Genomic DNA, 20,184 nt, shown 5'->3' with positions numbered 1-20,184 from the left:
TGTGGCAAATAGAAAGAATGGAGGAATGTGTGCTAGCTGGCCCATAAAATAGAAATTCTTTGGCTTTCAATAAGCTTTATCAACATTTCTATGGCAATGTAACTGATATACTTTTTTATTAAGAGAATATTTCTCTGTTGAAGATAGTAACAGTAGAAGAGTGGCAACATAATTGATAGTTTGTTAATTATGAATAGGTATGATTATACCACCTTATGCATAAATCATTTTCTCCTTCTTTGTCAAATGTATAAATATGAGTGCAATCTTTGGTCTTCAAAAGTTCCTCCCACTATTCTCTGGAGAAAATTTACCCTGGGCACACTCTTAACAAGCAATACTGCTGTGAGAATTGATTATTGATTTTTGGTCCTGCATTTGGAGCCTGAAAGCTTAAGCAGTTGTAATAGCTACATAAACATGACAGATAGTGCTTGTTTAGCAACAATGATGAAATAGTCACTTTGCAACCAGAGACAATGACTGAACGATCCAAGGACAGAGGCATGGGAATAGAATGCAAAGGGCCACCAAATAAGCATCAAACTTTAGAACTATTACCAAAACAACTAATTTTAACCTCATTGGACACTAACAAGATGACATATCGGACATATGGGAGTAGGGGAAATTACATGGTTTATACAGAAATCTTCAGACCTGGCTTTGCTTACGCAGTAACCACTTGACTTTTAGTAAAAGTATATCCAACTCTACAGCTAGAGTCAAGGATTTTTCTTTCCTAAATGTCTAAGCTGGGACAGGCCTGACATTCTGTCCACCAGCAAGGCCAGCAAAGGCATTATGCAACCGGTGGTCCTAACTGGAGAGCCATAGATGATGCTTCCTAAATTAAGGGCTCTGTCACTCCAGGAGAGATTGAATTTTTTCCCCTCCCAGATAGTTGTAGAGAGCACAGTCCTGCCCTGCATTGACAGCAGGCTACAGCTTTCAAGCCCCTCTTTGCAAACTGCACACCTCAGGCCATGGAATTGATCAGCAAACTGAAGTGCTGAATTGGCTGCTGAATGGTGAGAACAGAAGCTGTCTGGCCCATGTGCTCACCCTTTGCATTGAACCAAAGTGGGGCAGCTCGAAGGGACTCAAAAGGCCATCATGATCACTCCTGCCACAGCCTGGGGTATTCAGTTTGCAAAGAGGGGAGCATCAACCATTGCAGCTAGGGAGGGGTGAATGCCATGGGTCAGCTGGGGTGAGGGGGCTGGGATGAAGTGGATGTAGCCAATTGTCCTAGACTACACATTGACAATGTTCACAGGTCTATAAAGCATAAAAAAATGAAGTTCTTCATCAATGTTGGGACAGATTCGCTAAGCAAGCACTTCCAGCATGATTTTGGGAGCAGCCACCAGTGGCCTCATTCAGTTGTGGTCCCTTGGAATATGGTGGCCGCTTCTGTCATTGCACCATGTGGCCTTATGACAAAGTGATTCGTTCTGCTTCCCTCTTGCTGTTTGTGCAGCATTGCAGAAAATTCTGGAGCTCCCGTGAAGATGGAGTTCATGTGAGGATCAACAATAGTGATTTTATTTATTTATTTCATTTTCCGAGTGTAGAACATCTTATATTAAAAGTAGAAATATGCTATTTAATGTTGGCCTATTGACCTAAATTTTAAAACATCAAAAACTATATAACAAATATATAAATTAAACACAGAAGGAATTTAAAATCCATATGTGATTCATACAGGCTGTCCTCGACAGTTCATTCAGTGACTGTTCAAAGTTACAAGGCAATGAAAAAAGTGACTTAGGATTGTTTTTCACACTTACGACCATTGCAGCATTCTCATGGGCATGTGGTCAAAATTTGGGCCCTTGGCAACTGACTCATATTTATGATGGTTGCAGTGTCCTGGGATCCTCTTTTCTGACCTTCCAACAAGCCAGGTCAATGGGGAAGCCAGATTCATTTAACAACCATGTCATTAACAGGCAGGCATGGATCTAGTTCACAGGTGGTCACAACTCCATCCCATGGACTCTGTCGACATCCTTGGGATCAGCCGGATCAAACTGTTCCTAAATTACTGCAAAAGTCCTTTCCCCAGCCTTCTCCATAGGATCCACACCATGCTTGGCCTCCAACTGGGAAGAGATCCAAGCAATTTTATCAACCAGAATTCCTCTGTGAGTGTGAGAAAAAAAAATTCCCTCAGAGTTGCTGTGCCTATTAATGGCCTTTGGCTTAGATAATTGAATAGGCCAATCAGAGTGCAGCTCCTGGATTTGAATCTCCGGGCCTTTTTCTATGCCTTCCCTAACTGTCACTAACTGTCACTAACTGTCAGTATATAAGGAGCTGCTTGCCAGCAGGCTAACCCAGTTCGGGATCAGAGGCAGAGCTGAAGGCCCTAAAGCCTCTCCCTTCTGAGGAAGAAAGGCCCAAACTCCAATCATGCAGGGCGACTGTAGAAAGAGCTGACAAGATACTCAAGGAAGAGACAGACAACTGATATTCTGTTGAATAGGCTTTGTTTATTTTCGTAAATAAAACAGTTTAGTTTAAAAATCTTCATGAGGCTCATTTATTTCATAGATTGTAAACATATAAAGTTACGGTCCACCATCTTTATAACATCCTGTGAGGGCTGAAGGAAAACCTAAACATGACCCTTACCCAGAAGGTTCCAGATCATCTTTAAAAAGGCCAGGGGGGTTACTCAGTTTTATAAGAAGTGCAAAAAGAATGGAGAAATATTGACATTTTGAGGCTTGTAGTGCCATGAGGTGGGCCTTAATAGAAGCTCTAGCTCAGATATGTCAAACACAAGGCCCCTCCCACCCCAGTCCACACACAGGAGGGGACGAGTGCACAGGGTCCAACAGTGTCTGGCAGTAGCCACAGCCCATGCTGGGCAGGTGGGTCCAAGCACTGGGACTGCCAGGTTGGCCCTCCAAGCAGAGGCCGAGCCTTCGGGGGAGGCACATGATCAGGCCTGCAGAATGTACCACGTGGCTGCCCACTCACTCACCCACTCTGTCCCACCATTTGTTTTTGCTTGCCCACGGCCATCCCAGCTGGGACAGGGCAAGCAGATGCATGGCCTCCTTGCAGACCATATCTTATGCCTTCCCCCAAGAATCTGCTTCTACCTGCTGTTGCTTCCACCATGGGGCTCAGCCTGTGCTTTCGAAACTTCTTCCTCCAGCTCCACCAGACATGGGGATGAGCCTCCCACCCACTTCCCCACCTGCAATGGCCTCAGTATATGGGAAGGGCAGGGAGACCCATCCCAAAGAGGCAGCCAGGACTCCCCTTCCTACTCTGCCTTGCCTTCAAGCAGCGGCACCAGCAGTAGCAGAGCCCTCCAACAGGAGCCCCACTGTCCCTCAGCCCCTCTTCCCAATCCAGGAAGCCCAGACTGGGCAAGGAGAATGAGCACAGCAGCAGCAGCCTGGAGCAGGAGGCAAGTGAGCCCAGGCATCCCTTCAGGAAAGTGGGGCAGGGCTGTGGAGTCCTGGTGCCCTGGGAGCTCAAAGGTCAGATGACCCATGCTGCCATCTGTACCCTCCGCATGGCCCGAGAGGGTCAGTGAGTCTCCTCCAGTGGATCAGCCTGGTCCCACCCCCAACATTAGGGACATTAAGCTCGACATGCCCACCCTGGCCACACCCACCCATCAACCCACAACCACACAACCATGCCACACCCGGCTCCCCTAAGGGCAACAACAATCCTGATCTGGCCCTCAGTGAAATGGAGTTTGATACCCCTGCTCCAGCTCAAGTTCAGTCAGATTCATCCCTCATGAATCCCTCATCCATTCATCCTTCAGCAGAGCTCCGGATGTCCCTTGATCCTTTTCAGCTCCCTCAATTGAATGATGGGGCATGTTGGGAACAATGGACCAAGAGTGATTACATGCAAGTGATCCTATCCAAGGCCTCAGTAGCTTTCCTATTCCAGGCAGTGGCCAAGGCCTCAGAAGGACCATTCAGCAGAGCCTGGGGTATAATCCTCAGTTCCCTTTGGAACCCTATCAGTCACTAAGAGTGGACTGGTCAAAGAGATCCAGCCTCCCTGCAGAGAGGGGCAGCATAATAGAATCTCAAAGTCATCAGGCCATGATCTGGCCAGGACAAAGGGGACCAGGATAGCTCCTCCTCAGATCACATTGGAAGTGGTCAGTTTTGAGTTGAGCCAAGAATGATGATGGCCATGATGAGATGCCTCTAAAGCCAGCCCAAGGGATAGCAAATGGACATCTCTCAAGACCATAAATCTCAGGAACCCCACAGTCAACTGAGAAATGTCCTCCAGAGACTCAGACACAGAGATTGCTGTGCAGCAAGAAGGTTGGTACAGTAGTAATGATCCCATTTGGTCCTGTGAATGAATCTTCAGGAGAAGAATTTCAGACCTGGCAATTTGGGGAGCAGCACCCAAAAGACCAAAAGAAACACCCAAATGACAATTCCTACCCTTAGGATACAGCAACAAAAATTTCCAAGTTTTGCCAAAAAATTGCAGTTAATATCCTGAGATTCTTCCTCAAATTGCATTTCTGCCTGTGCCACTATTCCCAAGTAGACCTCCTGTTATCTGACCCAACTAGGGCATAAGCCAAAATCCACCTTGTGTGCAGGGGTCACTTTCACATAGGTCAACTAGACAGCTTCCCCATGACTCCACCTGCTCTGTGAATTACAAGAGACACAAAGATGTTTTCCATTCTTCTGCATGAAGAGAAGCTCTTGCTAAGGGGACAGGACAATGGCTCTTCCCTGCAATTATCAGAAGAACAGTCATTCTTCATTTATCCCCTGTGGATTTCCAGACACAAAGATCTTCCAGGATAAAACCTGCTTTAAAAATTATTTCTCAGTTCACCAAATGGGGGGCAGATCATGTCACCTTAGCCTGTCTTGCAAAGAGCTCACTCCTGGGTTTGAAGAGACTGACTTGCCTTTGTTTCCTATATGGTCACAGCCCAAACTCAGGTAAGAGGAAGCATAGTTGCTATAAATTTGTCCTGGACCAGGAGACACAGGTGGTGTTCGATCTACTAAAATTCCAGCGAGATTTCAGGAGCAACTTTTAAATCAGTTTCTACATGAACCTTGATTTCTGTTCTAGGAGGGAAGGTGATAAGAATCACCAGACAGGAGTCATGCTATTGCTGATACTGATGTTCTTCTGGCTCCTGGCTCCAACTACAGCGAAGAGGCTGCAAACCATATGCGTGCTCAGAGATTATATTGACATAGAGAAAAGCTCCTACAGGCCTGGTGATCTCATTATTGGTGGGAATTTGCCCTTGGGAGCCATGTACAGTTCTATTGTCCAAGACTTTAATAAAGTGAATCGTATTTCCTCTATTGCGTAAGTTTCAGCTGGATGGGAAACATTCTTTTTGCTTGACATTCAGGGACTTTTTTTCAAAAAAATAATTCTTCTACTATTTGTACTGTCCTAGTGTAGTTCACATTTTGTGCTTTTCTCCATAAAGTAGCAAGCTCTTCAAATAGGTTGGAATTCTCAATCGCTTCATCAGGAAGATGATAAACAAGAAAAATGAAGAGGGAAGCTGTGCTGGCTTAATGAATACGTCAAATTATAATATTAATCTCACCAGTAACTTCTGATAGAAAATACAAATAAAAGCTTAGCACGCTTCAAGTGTTCAGAAGTTACAAAGATCCCTCTCAGTGTTGGAATCAGCATTGCTGATGAATAATGGCCTTCAGTAAATCTATGAAGTGACCCCCACGGTACTCCTGGGCTCAGCAATCTTTACCACACCTGAAGAAGCTGCTCCAAGAGACACCTTCAATAATTACATTGAAAGGGGAGCAGTTGGAAAGAATTACAGCCACTGCAGCAAAATGAATGTGGCAGGGATGACAGAGAGTATAAAACAGTCCATGATATCTATGGAAAGGCTTGTCTCCTTTCTTAGAAAGTCATCCAAGTTTAGCCAAGGGAAATCCTTTGAAAGAAACCCAAACCCAATAAAATTTGGGAGTTTCTGCCCCCAAAAGTCCCCCCCAAACAGTAAAGCAAGTTCTACAGCCATGCACAAGATTTCCTGTAATATTTGCCAATGTTTTGCTCATTACAGACCCATCACCAGTTACTACCAGCAGTTCCTTGCATTGATGTTTGCTGTCTCTGAGGTCAATAAGGATTTTTTTCTGCTCCCCAACATCTCCCTTGGCTTCCACATCTATGGCCATTTCCAGACTGGGGTATTTATTTCCTTAAACAGCCTCTCCATGCTCTCCTCACAAGACCATGTGCTTCCAGGTTACAAGTGTCACCTGCAGGACACTCTGCTATCCGTCATTGGTGATCTGAATGCCAGGTTCTCAAGGCAGATGGCCTCCATCTTCAGCATCTTTAAGGTCCCACAGGTAAGAGAGCTCCACTGGATACAATATGGAGTAGACAAAGATCAAAACACACAAATAAACCAAGAGGAAATTAAAGGTAGTTTGGGGGAGGCACATCATGAGCCTCTGACTCTCCGTTTATTCTTCATAAAAGGGTAGCCATCATTTTAGTGACATTTATTTCCTGCCTCAGTTTGTTGGTTTCTTCTCTTGTCTTCTGACATATCACAATCAGTCAAGATGTGTAAGTGGTGGCTCTCCCTAAGAAGGGAAGGAGATGAAGCTTGCCACTGAGGGTCAGTCAGCCTGACTGGTGGCGCAAAAGCCACACAATGGTGACTCCTAAAGTTGCCCTAAGACTTTACTTTGTCTTTGTAAGATGAATCTCACTGTTTTTCAGCTCGGTGTTGGCTTTGAGTTCTCTCAGGGAGAGAGAAATGTTTATCCTTCCTTCTTCAGGATTGATCCCAAGGAATCTCCTCAGTATGAGGGTCTAGTCAAACTACTCCTGTATTTCCAGTGGAACTGGGTTGGGCTTCTGGCCCCTGTAGATGACAGGGGAGAACGTTTCATCTCAACTCTGACGTCAATGCTCCAGGAGAAGGAGATCTGCCTGGCATTCACTGAAAGTTTAAAATTAGATGATATTCAGATTAGAATAGACAAAGTGCTTCTCAAGTTACAGACTTGGACAAAAACTGAAGTGATTATTCTATTTGGAGACTATGGTTGTAGTAATACTGTACAGGGACTTTTAGTTTACCATGAAATGTTGAGCAAGACAACATTGCAGAATGTTTGGATCTTAACTTCCCATTGGAAACTTAGTCTGGAGGAATCTGAAAGCATATTGCTATTTCTAAAGTCTTTCCATGGAGCCTTGCATTTTAGGGACCACACCGGGGATGTCTCAGAATTCAACCATTTCCTCCTGTCTTTAGACCCCTTGAACCCCCAAGGAGATGTCTTTCTCCCAGTATTGTGGGAAACTGTCTTTCATTGCAAACTCCCCAAACCAGGCAAGATCCCTCCAATGGAGAAAAAACAATGTACAGGAAAGGAGAATCTGCAGAATCTGCCCAATTACATTTTTGAAACAAGCATGACAGCTGAAAGTTACAAGATCTACAATGCCATTTATGCTGTGGCACAGGCTTTACATGTAATGTTTGCATCCAGAGCCCAACCGACCATGATGAGGCTTGGGAAGAGGATCTCCAATATCCAGTCATGGCAGGTAATTTCTTTGGCTTCCTTAGAGAGGAAGCTTCCCATATGCATTCCTTCAATTACTGATTAAATATCTGCATGTTATTATATCAATGCATATTAAAAACAATTATTAGAAAAATGTGAGTTAAGAATAATGTCTTGTTGGAAGAGTTTAGAGGGGGGAAAAGAGAAGCAAAGAAAGGAGCTTTCCATAAGACCCATTGTTGTTGTTGTTTCTTAAAAATAATTTTTATTAAACAATTTTTTCTTTAAAAGCAACCTAAAAAACAACCACAAATACATAAAAACAAAACAAAACACAGCAAACAATATATACCATCTAAGATCATTTTACAGCTTTCTATATCTGCATATGTATTTTGCTCTTGTGGTTCTCTATTCTATCATATCTATTTACTTCTCGATAGTAGTATAATAATTTTACATCAACGTATACTGTATATTAACACATATAGTAGTTATTCATTATTCTTGTCTACCAATTTATATTCATTTATATTTACATCTCTTTGTTTAATCTTTTTCAATTACTCCAAGTTAGGTTTCATCAGTACTAAGTTAAACATTTCCTGTTTTGGTTTCTATTTTCAAACCAACTGTACATTTTATTCCATACTTCATAATAGTCTGAATCATCCCTCTCTTTTAGCTCCATAGTCATTTTATCCATTTCTGTGCATTCAAGAATTTTTCTGATTGCTATTTTGTCTGAGGGTAAATTATTTTGTTTCCAGTTTTGTGCAAATATGATTCTTGCTGCAGTGAGTATGTGTAGTGTGATGTATTGAAGTTTTTTATTCATTTTTGAGTCCAATATTCCTAATAAAAATAGTTCCGGTTTCAAATCTGTTTTTTACTCAGTAATTTCTTCCAGCCATTTTTGAATTTTGCAAAAATATTTCCTTTTGATGGGGCACATCCACCACATGTGATGGAATGTTCCAAATTTGTGATTACATCTCCAGCATTTGGGGGATAAATTTGGGTACATTTTGGCCAATATCGCTGAGGGCAAATGCCATTTTATAGAGGTTTTCTTTGTAGGTAACTGCTATTGTAAGTTTACAGTTCCTTGTCCATAGTTTGTCCCACTGTTCTAATTCTTTCTGTCCTCTACCATCCCCTGAAGTCCATTTAAGCTCATGCCTCCTGCTTCAGTGACTCCATCCAGTCCCCTCATTCTCTGTCGTCCCCTTCTTCTTTTGCCTTCAATGTTTCCCAGCATTAGGCTCTTCTCCAGGGAGTCCTTCCTTCTCATTAGGTGGCCAAAGTATTTGAGTTTCATCTTCAGGATCTGGCCTTCTAAAGAGCAGTCAGGGTCGATCTCCTCTAGGACTGACCGGTTTGATTGCCTTGCAGTCCAAGGGACTCGTAGGGGTTTTCTCCAGCACCAGAGTTCAAAGGTCTCAATTCTCTGATGCTCAGCCTTTCTTATGGTCCGACTTTCACAGCCACACATTGCAACTGGGAAAACCATAGCCTTGACTATACGCACTTTTGGTGATGTCTCTGCTTTCTAAATTTGCCATAGCTTTCCTCCCCAGGAGCAAGCGGTCTTTGAATTTCTTGGCTGCAGTCCCCATCTGCAGTGATCTTGGAGCACATGAAAATAAAATCTGTCACTATCTCCATTTCTTCCCCATCTATTTGACAGGAATTGAGAGGGCCGGATGCCATGATCTTAGTTTTCTTTTCTTTTCTTTTTTTTTTATAAAAAGCTTTTTATTTTGAACACATTAAAAACAAAACATAAACATACAACATTGATAAAAATAAAAATATATCACTCTTCTTTTCAGCTATTGCAGAGATCCTTTCTTACTATGTATCAATATTTACAGATATTTAAATATCAACTTATTCACCATTCATTTATCGCATTCCTTCATTCCCTCTGTCCTATAAATTGATCTATCACATTTCCCCCTTCCTTTCTTCACTCGTTTAGCTAATTTCCCTATTTTTCAACCATTCATACCATCTGCCCCACACCTTATAGTACTTTGATTCTTCTTTCCCCTTAATTTCTTTAGTTAATTTATCTAGTTCTGCGCATTCCAATTTTTTTTAATTAAGTCTTCTTCAGATGTTGCATATTCTTTTTTCCAATATTGCGCATATACAATACGTGCAGCAGTCAATATATGCAGTATAAGATATTGTATTTCTTTAGTATAATGTTCTATCACAATTCCTAACAGAAACTATTCTGGCTCTCCCTCTATTGAATTCTGACTAATTTCTTCAATCCAAATTTTAATTTTCACCCAGAATTCTTTTGTAATTGGGCATGTCCACCATTGATGGTAATATGTTCCGTAACTGCTCTTACATTTCCAACACTTCGGGGAGTTATTGGGGAACATTTTCGCAATTCTCGCTGGTGGAAGGTGCCATCTATGAAACATTCTCATCTGATTTTCCTTGTATGATGTCGCAATTGTCAGTTTCAAATTTGTATTCCACATCTTCTCCCACTTCTCTAATTCTATTGCATGATTAAAATTCTTTGCCCATTTGATCATCGTAACTTTCACTGTTTCCTCTTCCATTTTATACCGTAACAGAAATTTATAAATTCTACTAATCAATTTTTGTTCATTCCCTAATAATATTTTATCTAATTCAGTGTTTTCTAATCGAACTTGTTCCCTTTTTATCTCCTCTGTATACTTTGATCTAATTTGAAGATATGTCCACCATTGCACTTCCCTGCCTAGATCCTGTTCCAATTCATATTTAGTTTTTAATATTCCCTCCTCATTTATTATGTCCTTATATCTGATTATTTTGGTCCAGTCAATTAAGTTTGGGTGTGTTAATGTTTCTTCTGGTGAAATCCAAGGCGGTACTTTCATATAATGTTGTTTTTTTAATTTTATTCCAAATTATTAATAATGAATTTCTAATTGTGTGTCTTTTAAAATATTCATGGGTATTCTGTTTTTCCCCCCATAGAAATGCAAGCCACATAAATCATGACCTTCTAATAATAAAAGTCTTTTATTTTCTAACTCTATCCAGTCCTTTATCCAAGCTAGACCTGCTGCTTGATAATAGGTCTCCCAGTCAGGGAAGGCTGCTCCTCCTCTGTCTCTAGTGTCTTGTAATACTTTTAGTCTAATCCTAGGCTTCTTCCCTTGCCAAATAAACTTTGTAGTCACCCTATTTAATAGATCAAAAAAGTTTTTCCCTAGTTTTATCGGTATAACCTGGAAGAAGAACAGAATTTTGGGCAAGATATTCATTTTTATTGCTGCCACTCTCCCCATCCATGAAATTTTCAAATTTGACCAATTTTCCAGATCTTTCCCAATTTGCCAAATTAATTTATCATAATTTCTTTAATTTAATTGAGGAGCTTCTTGCAGTCAACCAAATTCCCAAGTATTTAATTTTTGTTGTTGTTTGTATATTCATAATCTTTTCTAATTCTATATCTTGTTTTTTGTAAGGTTTTTAGTTAATAATTTTGATTTATTCTTGTTAATTTTTAAGCCTGCTACTGCACCAAATTCTTCTATTTTTTAAATTAATTTAGGGCCTGATTTTAAAGGTTCTTCAATTATAAAAACCATATCGTCCGCATATGCCTGGACTTTATACTCCTCCTTGTTTATTCTCAATCCTTTTATTTCTTGATCTTCCCTAATTCTATGTAAAAGTGGCTCCAGAGATAGAATAAAAAGAAGTGGGGAGAGTGGGCATCCTTGTCTTACTCTCTTTGTTATCTCAAAATCTTCTGTCATATCTTGATTAAACATTACTTTTGCAGTCTGTTTTGAATATATTTTTTCAACCAGTTTTCTAAATTTTTGTCCATATTCCAATTTCTTTATTAGTTGTATCATAAAATTCCAATTCAGGTTGTCGAATGCCTTTTGCGGGTCAAGGAAAACCAGTGAAATTTGTTTTTCTGGATGTGCTTCATAGAACTCTAATATATCAACTATCGTACATGTGTTATTTTTAATTTGACGTCCTGGCAAGAATCCACTTTGATCCATATGAATATGTTTGTTCAGAATCACTTTTAATCTATCAGTAATTATTGGCATGCATGTTTTATAGTCAGAATTCAATAGGGAGATAGGCCTATAATTTTGTATTAATTGTTGATCAGAGTCGATAAGCGCGGAAAAATAATTAGATTTTGCCGTTTTTATCACCACTAGGTAGGTCTTAATATGAGACCTCACCAGTGTTTAAACAGGGGGTTGGACTGGAAGAGCTCAAGCTTCCTTCAAACACTGTGCTTCTGTTTCTATGTCAACCACAGCACACACCAAGATTCAAAGTTGTCCTAATGGGCTCATAGGCGGGAATTCATCAAAATTTTCTGCATCAAAGGCCAAAAGATGGACCTCTCTCAATAGCAAAGTGACCAATCAGAGCAGGTGCTTCCTTCTACATGGTCCTACTTGGTCAGACCCAGTTCCTGCGTTCTGCTGCCTTTGATTATGAGCTAGAGAAAGTCAGTGGGATTATTTATTCATTTCTAAAATCCATTTGTCCATTAACAAGACCTGGGACCAAAGTAATTATTTGAAATTGCATGTAGCCAAGAATCACCATAGGAAAACCATATAATTAAGCTTTGGATCCAGAACAAAAATTTTTTTATGTCTTGTATTTTGATGAAAGGGAGTTGGAAACCATGCTCTGTAATAAAGGGAAATTTTTCTGGTTTCAGAATTAAATATCTGGTCTTCAGATTTCCACCAAGAGAACTCAACATAAACCCATCTGCTCAAGATGGCCATCAAGATAGAATAAAAGCCATGATGTCTCTTTGTAGCTCTACCCCAAAATCTCTGATTTCTGAAGGTCTCCTTTCTTTAAGATTCTTCCCTATTTGGGCCATGTGCAGTTCAACAACAGTGCTGGAGATGAGATTTCCTTCTCAGAAGATGGACTCGGATCTGCTCGTTATGATCTTCTCAACTGGCTTTTCCTCCCCAATCAATCTTTTCTCCCCATGAAGGTTGGGCAAGTAAATCCTGAGGCTCCCCCAGGCCAGGATTTCACCATTAACTCTGATGGAATCCTCTGGGTCACAAAGGTGAGGTGCAAGGAAATCTTGTAATTTGAGGGAAAGTTTCATTCTCTTCCTGAGATGCAGAACCTCTTTCTACCTTGAAAAATAATTATTTGAGTCAGAAATCATGGCAGTCCTTTGGTGAAAAATCTGCTTTGCATGTAACACAATTGATTTGTGTCATTCCACAAAGGGTTAGGCTTGGGAACATCATCTCCTTGAAATGCAGAATGCAATTAGAGCAAGCAACAGTGATTTCCATAGAAATGGAAATTTCCATATGCTCAGTTTCTGGTTCTTTCTTTTAGAAATGCTGTAGTTCAGTCACAAGCCTTCCTCTGCAGGCTGAGATTCTAGATCCAATCTCCCATGTCCATGGGTGTGTCAGGAATGCCACTGGCCTGAATCCCTCAGGAGCTGTTCCTGATTTCTGATAGATGGTGGCCATCTATTTCCTTAGAAAAGGATCTAAACAGAAGTAGGAACATAGAAGGGAAATAGGAATGGGGAGAAAATGAATGCATCAGGTTGATTGCTTAGGCCATCTCAAGTATTTCCTTTTTTCTCTTTCAGAAGGTGCCCTTTGCCAGGTGTGGCATGAAGAGGTGCCATGCAGGAGAGAGGAGAAGAGTTCCAGAGGGAAAGCAGGTTTGCTGCTACCAGTGTGATGCTTGTCCTGAAGGGACCATTTCTAATCAGACAGGTAGAGCAGACTTCAAATTTAAATCTTCCAGAATCAAGGAAGACATTCAATAAATTAATATGTTTTTGTTATTGTGTCATTTTTGATAAGATTGACATGCACTCACACTTTTCAGGAGAACTTTCAGTTTCCAAATCTAAACTGCCCTAGCCACAAAGGCCACTTTTCCTGACCCTCATCAAGGATAGTTTGAGGGCACAATTTATCAATCCCCACCTTCCGTTTCTACTTCTACTTTCACATCCAGTTGGGAAACCAACTTTCAGTCTTTTCCTGAGAAAAGGGGTAGCTTTTATTTGGTCATTTAGAGTGAGCTTCTTCTGGCATCTCTATCAACCTCTGAGTAATTAGACCTGCCAGAGAAAGAGGAGATCCGTACATTTATGTCTCTTTGATAGAGCAGGAGGGAGGGAAAGAAATGTGAATGAACAGATCTGACCTACAAAGCAGAGAGGTTAAGGCAGGGATAATGTACACACAAACAAAACACCATTATTATTATTATTATTATTATTATTATTATTATTATTATTATTATTATTATTATTATTATTAATTGAATTTATATACCGCCCTTCTCCCCGAAGGGACTCAGGGCGGTGAACAGCCGAAAATTAAAATAACATATAATATAAAAGTTAAGATAACTAAAAATGAATTAAATTAATCGGCCTCCCAATTTAAAACCCCTGGATAACAGATCTGTTGGTCTTCTGTGGGTTTCAATATAAAGTGAGCGAAAAAACAGGCAGTAACCTGAAACTGTAAGCCACATTACTCATGGAAGTGCAAAGTGAATGGATAGTTGGAACCGAATGAATCCTCATCACTGGCTATTCAGCATCATTATAAATGAAGAATGATTTGCTCTTTTTGATGTCCCATAAGTTGCTCAGTGGGTTATTTCATTACTCCCTTTGATGGAAGGTGAGCAGCAGAAAGACAACAAGCATTTCACCTTTGCAGGAGGGATAATGTGAATAGTAGTTGCTTAAGAAATCCTTAGGCAAAGACTCTTGATTTCAGATGCAGCTCATTGTGAACCCTGCCCAGAAGACCAATTTCCCAACAAGGACAAGGACAAATGCATTGCCAAGAAGATCCACTTCCTTTCCTATCAGGACTCCCTGGGATATGCCTTAGTTTTTCTTGCTCTTTTCCTCTCAGTGATCACTTCTGTAGTCCTGCTGATTTTCCGTAAACATCACGACACAGCAATTGTCAAGGCCAACAACCGAGATCTCACCTACATCCTCTTGGCCTCCCTCTTGCTCTGCTTCCTCTGCTCCTTCCTTTTCATTGGTCAACCAGGGAAGATCACTTGTCTGTTCCAACAATCTGCCTTTGCCATTCTCTTTTCTCTTGCAGTTTCCTCTGTGTTGGCAAAAACTGTCATGGTGGTTCTGGCCTTCATGTCCACCAAGCCAGGGAGTAAGACAAGGAAATTCTTAGGAAAACCACTGACCAACTCCATTGTCATAGCCTGTCCCCTGATCCAAGCAGTCCTTTGTGCCACCTGGCTTGGAACCTCTCCTCCATTTCTAAACTTGGACTTCCACTCCTTGTTTGGAGAGACCATCTTGGAATGTAAGCAAGGCTCAGCTGTAATGTTTTATGGTGTCCTCTCTTACCTAGGACTTTTGGCCCTTGTCAGTTTCATAGTGGCATTTCTAGCTAGGAAATTGCCTGATAGTTTTAATGAAGCCAAGTTCATTACTTTTAGCATGCTGGTCTTTTGCAGTGTTTGGATCTCCTTCCTTCCTACCTACCTGAGCACCAAAGGGAAGTCCATGGTGGCCGTGGAGATCTTTTCCATTTTGGCCTCTGGAGCTGCTCTCTTGGCTTGTATCTTTTTTCCCAAATGCTACTTTATTCTGCTGAGACCCGATTTGAATTGTAGAGAAAATATTGTAAGAAACAAAAATTTCTAACTAATGCCGGGATCTGCCTCATTTATATTTCTCTTTGTGGCATGTTTAGAATATGATGTCATCAAAGAGTAATTTCTCCATTAAAAAATTCCTTATCAAATGCTGCAACTGGTTAGAATTTACCTGTGGTCAACAGCAATCACCCAGCCTTTTGTTTATCATGTCTTCAAAATATCCTCGTGTTGTCCAGTGCCTGATGTTGATCCAAACCTAGTTAATAAAGATGTATTCATTATTTCAAGGTGGACATTTTCTCATTCCATTCTTTTTAATTTAATTATGTTTTAAAATAGTCTTTTAAAGAGTTGGTATCAGAGCTTTTAGGCCTATATCGTTGTTTCCTTAGATTCCCGAGGCTTTATAGAGTTCTCTACCAGTATTCAGTTATTTTTAATAACATCTCCCTTTCCATAAAATGGTCTCTCGTGTGGGAAATAGAAAGAGTGGAGGAATGTGTGCAAATTGTCCCATAAAATAGCAAACTCAAATTCTCTGATTTTCAATAAGCTTTATCAACATTTCTATGGCAACGTAACTGATATACTTTTTTATTAAGTATAACAGTGGTAGAGTGGCAACATAATTGATAGTTTGTTAATTATGAATAAGTATGATTATACCACCTTATGCATCAATCATTTTCTCCTTCTTTCTCAAATGTATAAATATGAGTGCAATCTTTGGTCTCCAAGAGTTCCTCCCACTATTCTCTGGAGAAAATGTATCCTGGGCACACTCTTAACAAGCAATTCTGCTCTGAGACTTGATTATTGGTTTTTGGTCCTGCATTTGAAGCCTGAAGGCTTAAGCAGTTGTAATAGCTGCATAAATATGACAGATTGTGCTTGTTTAGCAGCAATGATGAAATAGTAACTTTGCAACCCAACACACTGATGGAAATGGGACAATTGCATGCAGTCGCCTTGCCCTGGACACCTCACCCCAGCCTCCCCATTTCAGCTAACCCATCATAGCCACCCCTCACCATCAGTCTCTCCCTGGTAGCTCTTCCCCATCAGCCCCCCCCCCCACTGATTCTTTCTAGCCACCCCTCTCCAGCCACCCTCCCCCACTGCCTCACACTGGGTGATACATTGTAGTACAAATTGCTCTGGCAGATTTGCAACATCGGACAATTAGCCCTGTGTGTCTCAACTGTTCCCAGAAAAAAACCATTCTCAGAAGGTCCTTCCCACTGCACCAACCTCCTCTTCCTCTATTGACTCCTGGACTTGGGGCCCATTCCCCATTTTTTTCATTGCCCCCCCACATGAGAATCACTCTCAGCAAAGAGGGATCGGGGCCATATGGGTGGCAGACAGTAAGAGGCTCTATGTCATATCTGCCATAAAGGATGAGAGGAGGGAGATAGGAAAGGGGGGAATGACAGGTAACAGAAGAGGCAACCAGAGACAATGACTGAATGATCCAAGGACAGAGGCATGGGAACAGAATGCAAAGGGCCACCAAACCGGCTCCAAACTTTAGAAACCAAAACAGCTCATTTTAACCTCATTGGACACTAACAGGATGACATCTGGGGAAGGTCCTGGGAGAAGGGAAAATCACATGGTTTATGAGGGAATCTTCAGATCTGAGTTTGCTTATGCTGCAACCACTTGAATTTTAGTAAAAGTATACTCAACTCTACAAATAGAGTCAAGGATTTTTCTTTCCTAAATGTCTAAGCTGGGACAGGCCTGACATTCTGTCCACCAGCAAGGCCAACAAAGGCATTATACAACTGGTGGTCCCAACTGGAGAGCCATAGATGATGCTTCCTAAATTAGAGGCTCTGTCACTCCAGGAGAGATTGAATTATTTTTCCTCCCAGATAACTGTACAGAGAGCCCAGTCCTGTCCTGTATTGATAGCAGGCTACAGCTTGCAGGCCTCTCTTTGCAAACTGGACACCCCAGGCCATAGAATTGGTCACCAAACTGAAGCACTGGATTGGCTGCTGCATGGTGGGGGCAGATCTGTCTGGCCTACATGCTCATTTTATGCACTTCCACCAAAGTGGGGCAGCTCAAAGGGAGTCAAAAGGCAATCGTGATCACTCCTGCCATGGCCTGGCTGGGTTGTCCACTTTGCAAAGAGGGGAGCATCAACCATTGCAGCTGGGGAGGGGTGAATGCCATGGGTCAGCTGGGGTGAGGGGGCTGGGATGAAGTGGATGTAGCCAATTATCCTAGACTACACATTGACCATGTTCACAGGTTTAATATGCATAAACAAATAATGTTCTTCATCAATGTTGGGACAGATTCGCTAAGCAAGCACTTCCAGCATGATTTTGGTAGCAGCCACCAGTGGCCTCATTCAGTTGTGGTCCCTTGGAATATGGTGGCCGCTTCTGTCATTGCACCAGGTGGCCTTGTGACAAAGAGATTCGTTCTGCTTCCCTCTGGCTGTTTGTGCAGCATTGCAGAAAACTCTGGAGCTCCAGCGAAGGGGAAGTTTCAGGTGGGGGTCAACAACGGTGATTTCATTTATTTCTTTTATTTTCTGAGTGCAGAACATCTTACAATAAAAGGAGAAAATGTGCTATTTAAAATTGGCCTATTGATCTAAATAAACCAAAAACCAAAAACTATACAATCAATATAAAAATTAAACGCAGAAGGAGTTTAAAACCCTTATGTGACATTATACAGGCCATCCTCATTCAAAGTTAGAAAGGCCCTGAAAAAAGTGACTTATGACTGTTTTTCACACATCAGATCATTTGAGGGCTACTTGCAAAAAGTGGCACAAGGCAGAAATGGAATTTGAGGAATAATCTCAGGATATTAACTGCATTTTTTTTTTTTTGGCAAGACTTGAAAATTTCTTTTTTTTAAAAAAATATATATATTTTTTTATTTTTTTCCCAACATAAACATAAAATATATCTTTCAAGAGCGAAGTCTCGATCTGGTCGTAGATGGGTACAGTCGCTTAAATTTTCTTTAAAAAAAAAAAAAAAGACTCCATTCACAATTTCCCATTACATCTTCTAAGATTAAAAATCAAAACATAAAAAACTTTTTTAACATAAATTCTAATATCTTGATCAGAACCATTCTTTTATATCACCACCAAAATTCATTTTTTAACCATTTATAGATTCAATTATATCTGGTTCTTTCCCAAATTCCCTTCATTACACCTTTTAAAACAATATCAAAGCATATTTTTTTTAAAAAAAAAATATTCTAATCTCTTAATCTGATTATTTACCTTACAATTTTATCATCACACATCTTAATTTTAAATTGAATACAGCTCCTTTTTTATTTCAATTTATGCATGAAAATTCTATTTATATTTCTTAATATCTAGACCCTTGAAAGATTTGAAAATTTCTGTTGCTGTATCCTAAGGGTAGGAACTGTCATCCGGGTGTCTCTTTTGGTCTTTTGGGGTGCTGCTCCCCAAATTACCAGCTCTGAAATTCTTTTCTAGGAGATTCATTCACAGAACCAGTTGGAATCATTACTACTGTACCAGCCTTCCTGCTGCAGAGCAACCTCCGTGTCTGAGCCTCTGGAGGGCATTTCTCAGTTGACTGTGGGGTTCCCCAGGCTTATGGTCTTGAGAGATGTCCATTTACCATCCCAGGGTCAGGCCTTAGAGGCATCTCAAAATGGCCACCATCATTCTTGGCTCAACTCAAAACTGGAGGGGGCTTCTGCTTTTGGTGCCAGTGCTTGAAGTCAAGGCAGAGGGCAAGGTGGGTGTGGTCTGCCTGCGGGGCCTTGATACACACAGGTGCAGAGCATGTGGGTCAGCACTGGGGCTGGCCGTGGGTTGGGCAGAATGGGGAAGGGAGTCCCAGCTGCCTCTCGGGGATGCCTCTTGGTCTCCCTGCCCTTCCCATAAACTGGGGCCATTGTGGGTGGGATGGTGCGGGGAGGCTCATCCCACACGTCTGGTGGAGCTGGAGTAGGATATTTGGACGGCACATGCTGAGCCCCATGGTGACAGCACCAGCAGCAGGTGGAAGCAGATGCATGGAGGGAGGCACGAGATTTGGCCTGCAAGGAAGCCACCTAGCCACCTGCTCCGTCCCAGCTGGGATGTCCGCGGGGAAGCAAAAACAAATGGTGGGACAGAATGGGTGGGTGAGTGGGTGGCTGCTGGTCCATTCTGCATGCCAGATCACATGCCTCCGCCCCATACCTCTGCCTCCACCTGCTCCTTGGAGGGCCGGCCTGGTGGTCCCAGTGCTCCGACCCACCTGCACAGCATGGATTGCAGAGTCCCACTGTGTGCCAGTTGGATGCGTTTACTGCCAGACACTATTGGCCCCCATGTTCTCACCATTTCCTGTGGGTGCACCAGGGTGGGAGGGGCCTTGTGTTTGACATATCTGAGCTAGAGCTTCTATTAAGGCCTACCTCATGGCAGTACAAGGTGCAAACTGTCAATATTTCTCCATTCTTATTGCACTTCTTAGAACACTGAATGAACCCTATGGACTTTTAAAAGATTATCCGGAACCTTCTGGGTAAGGGTCACATTTAGGATTTCCTTCAGGCCTCACAGAGGAATTCTCCATGCAGCTGGTTGACAAAATTCCTTGGATCTGTTCCTTGTTGGAGGCCAAGCATGGTGTAGATCCTATAGAGATGGCTTGGGAAAGGATTTATCCAGTTATCTAGGAACACTTTGGTCCTCTTGATCCCAAGGAAGTCAACAGAGTCCTTGGGATGTAGATGTGACCACCTTTGAACTAGATCCATGCCCCTCTTCGCTGGCCAAGGCCACCTAGGAGGTGACATGTGGGTGGATCCTAATGATGGTTAATTCATCCTTGAGGAAGAGGGTCTTCCCAGCATCATTTAAAGAGCTGCTGTTATGGCCTCTCCTCAAGAAACCTTTGGTAGACCCCACCATGTTGATTATTTCATCCAGTCTTCCACCTCCTCTTTTAAG

Source organism: Pituophis catenifer, unplaced genomic scaffold, assembly GCF_029215685.1.
Source record: "Pituophis catenifer annectens isolate HBS135680 unplaced genomic scaffold, rPitCat1.0.hap2 SCAF_1, whole genome shotgun sequence".
Classification (NCBI taxonomy): domain Eukaryota; kingdom Metazoa; phylum Chordata; class Lepidosauria; order Squamata; family Colubridae; genus Pituophis; species Pituophis catenifer.
Note: the sequence above shows the minus strand (reverse complement) of the source record.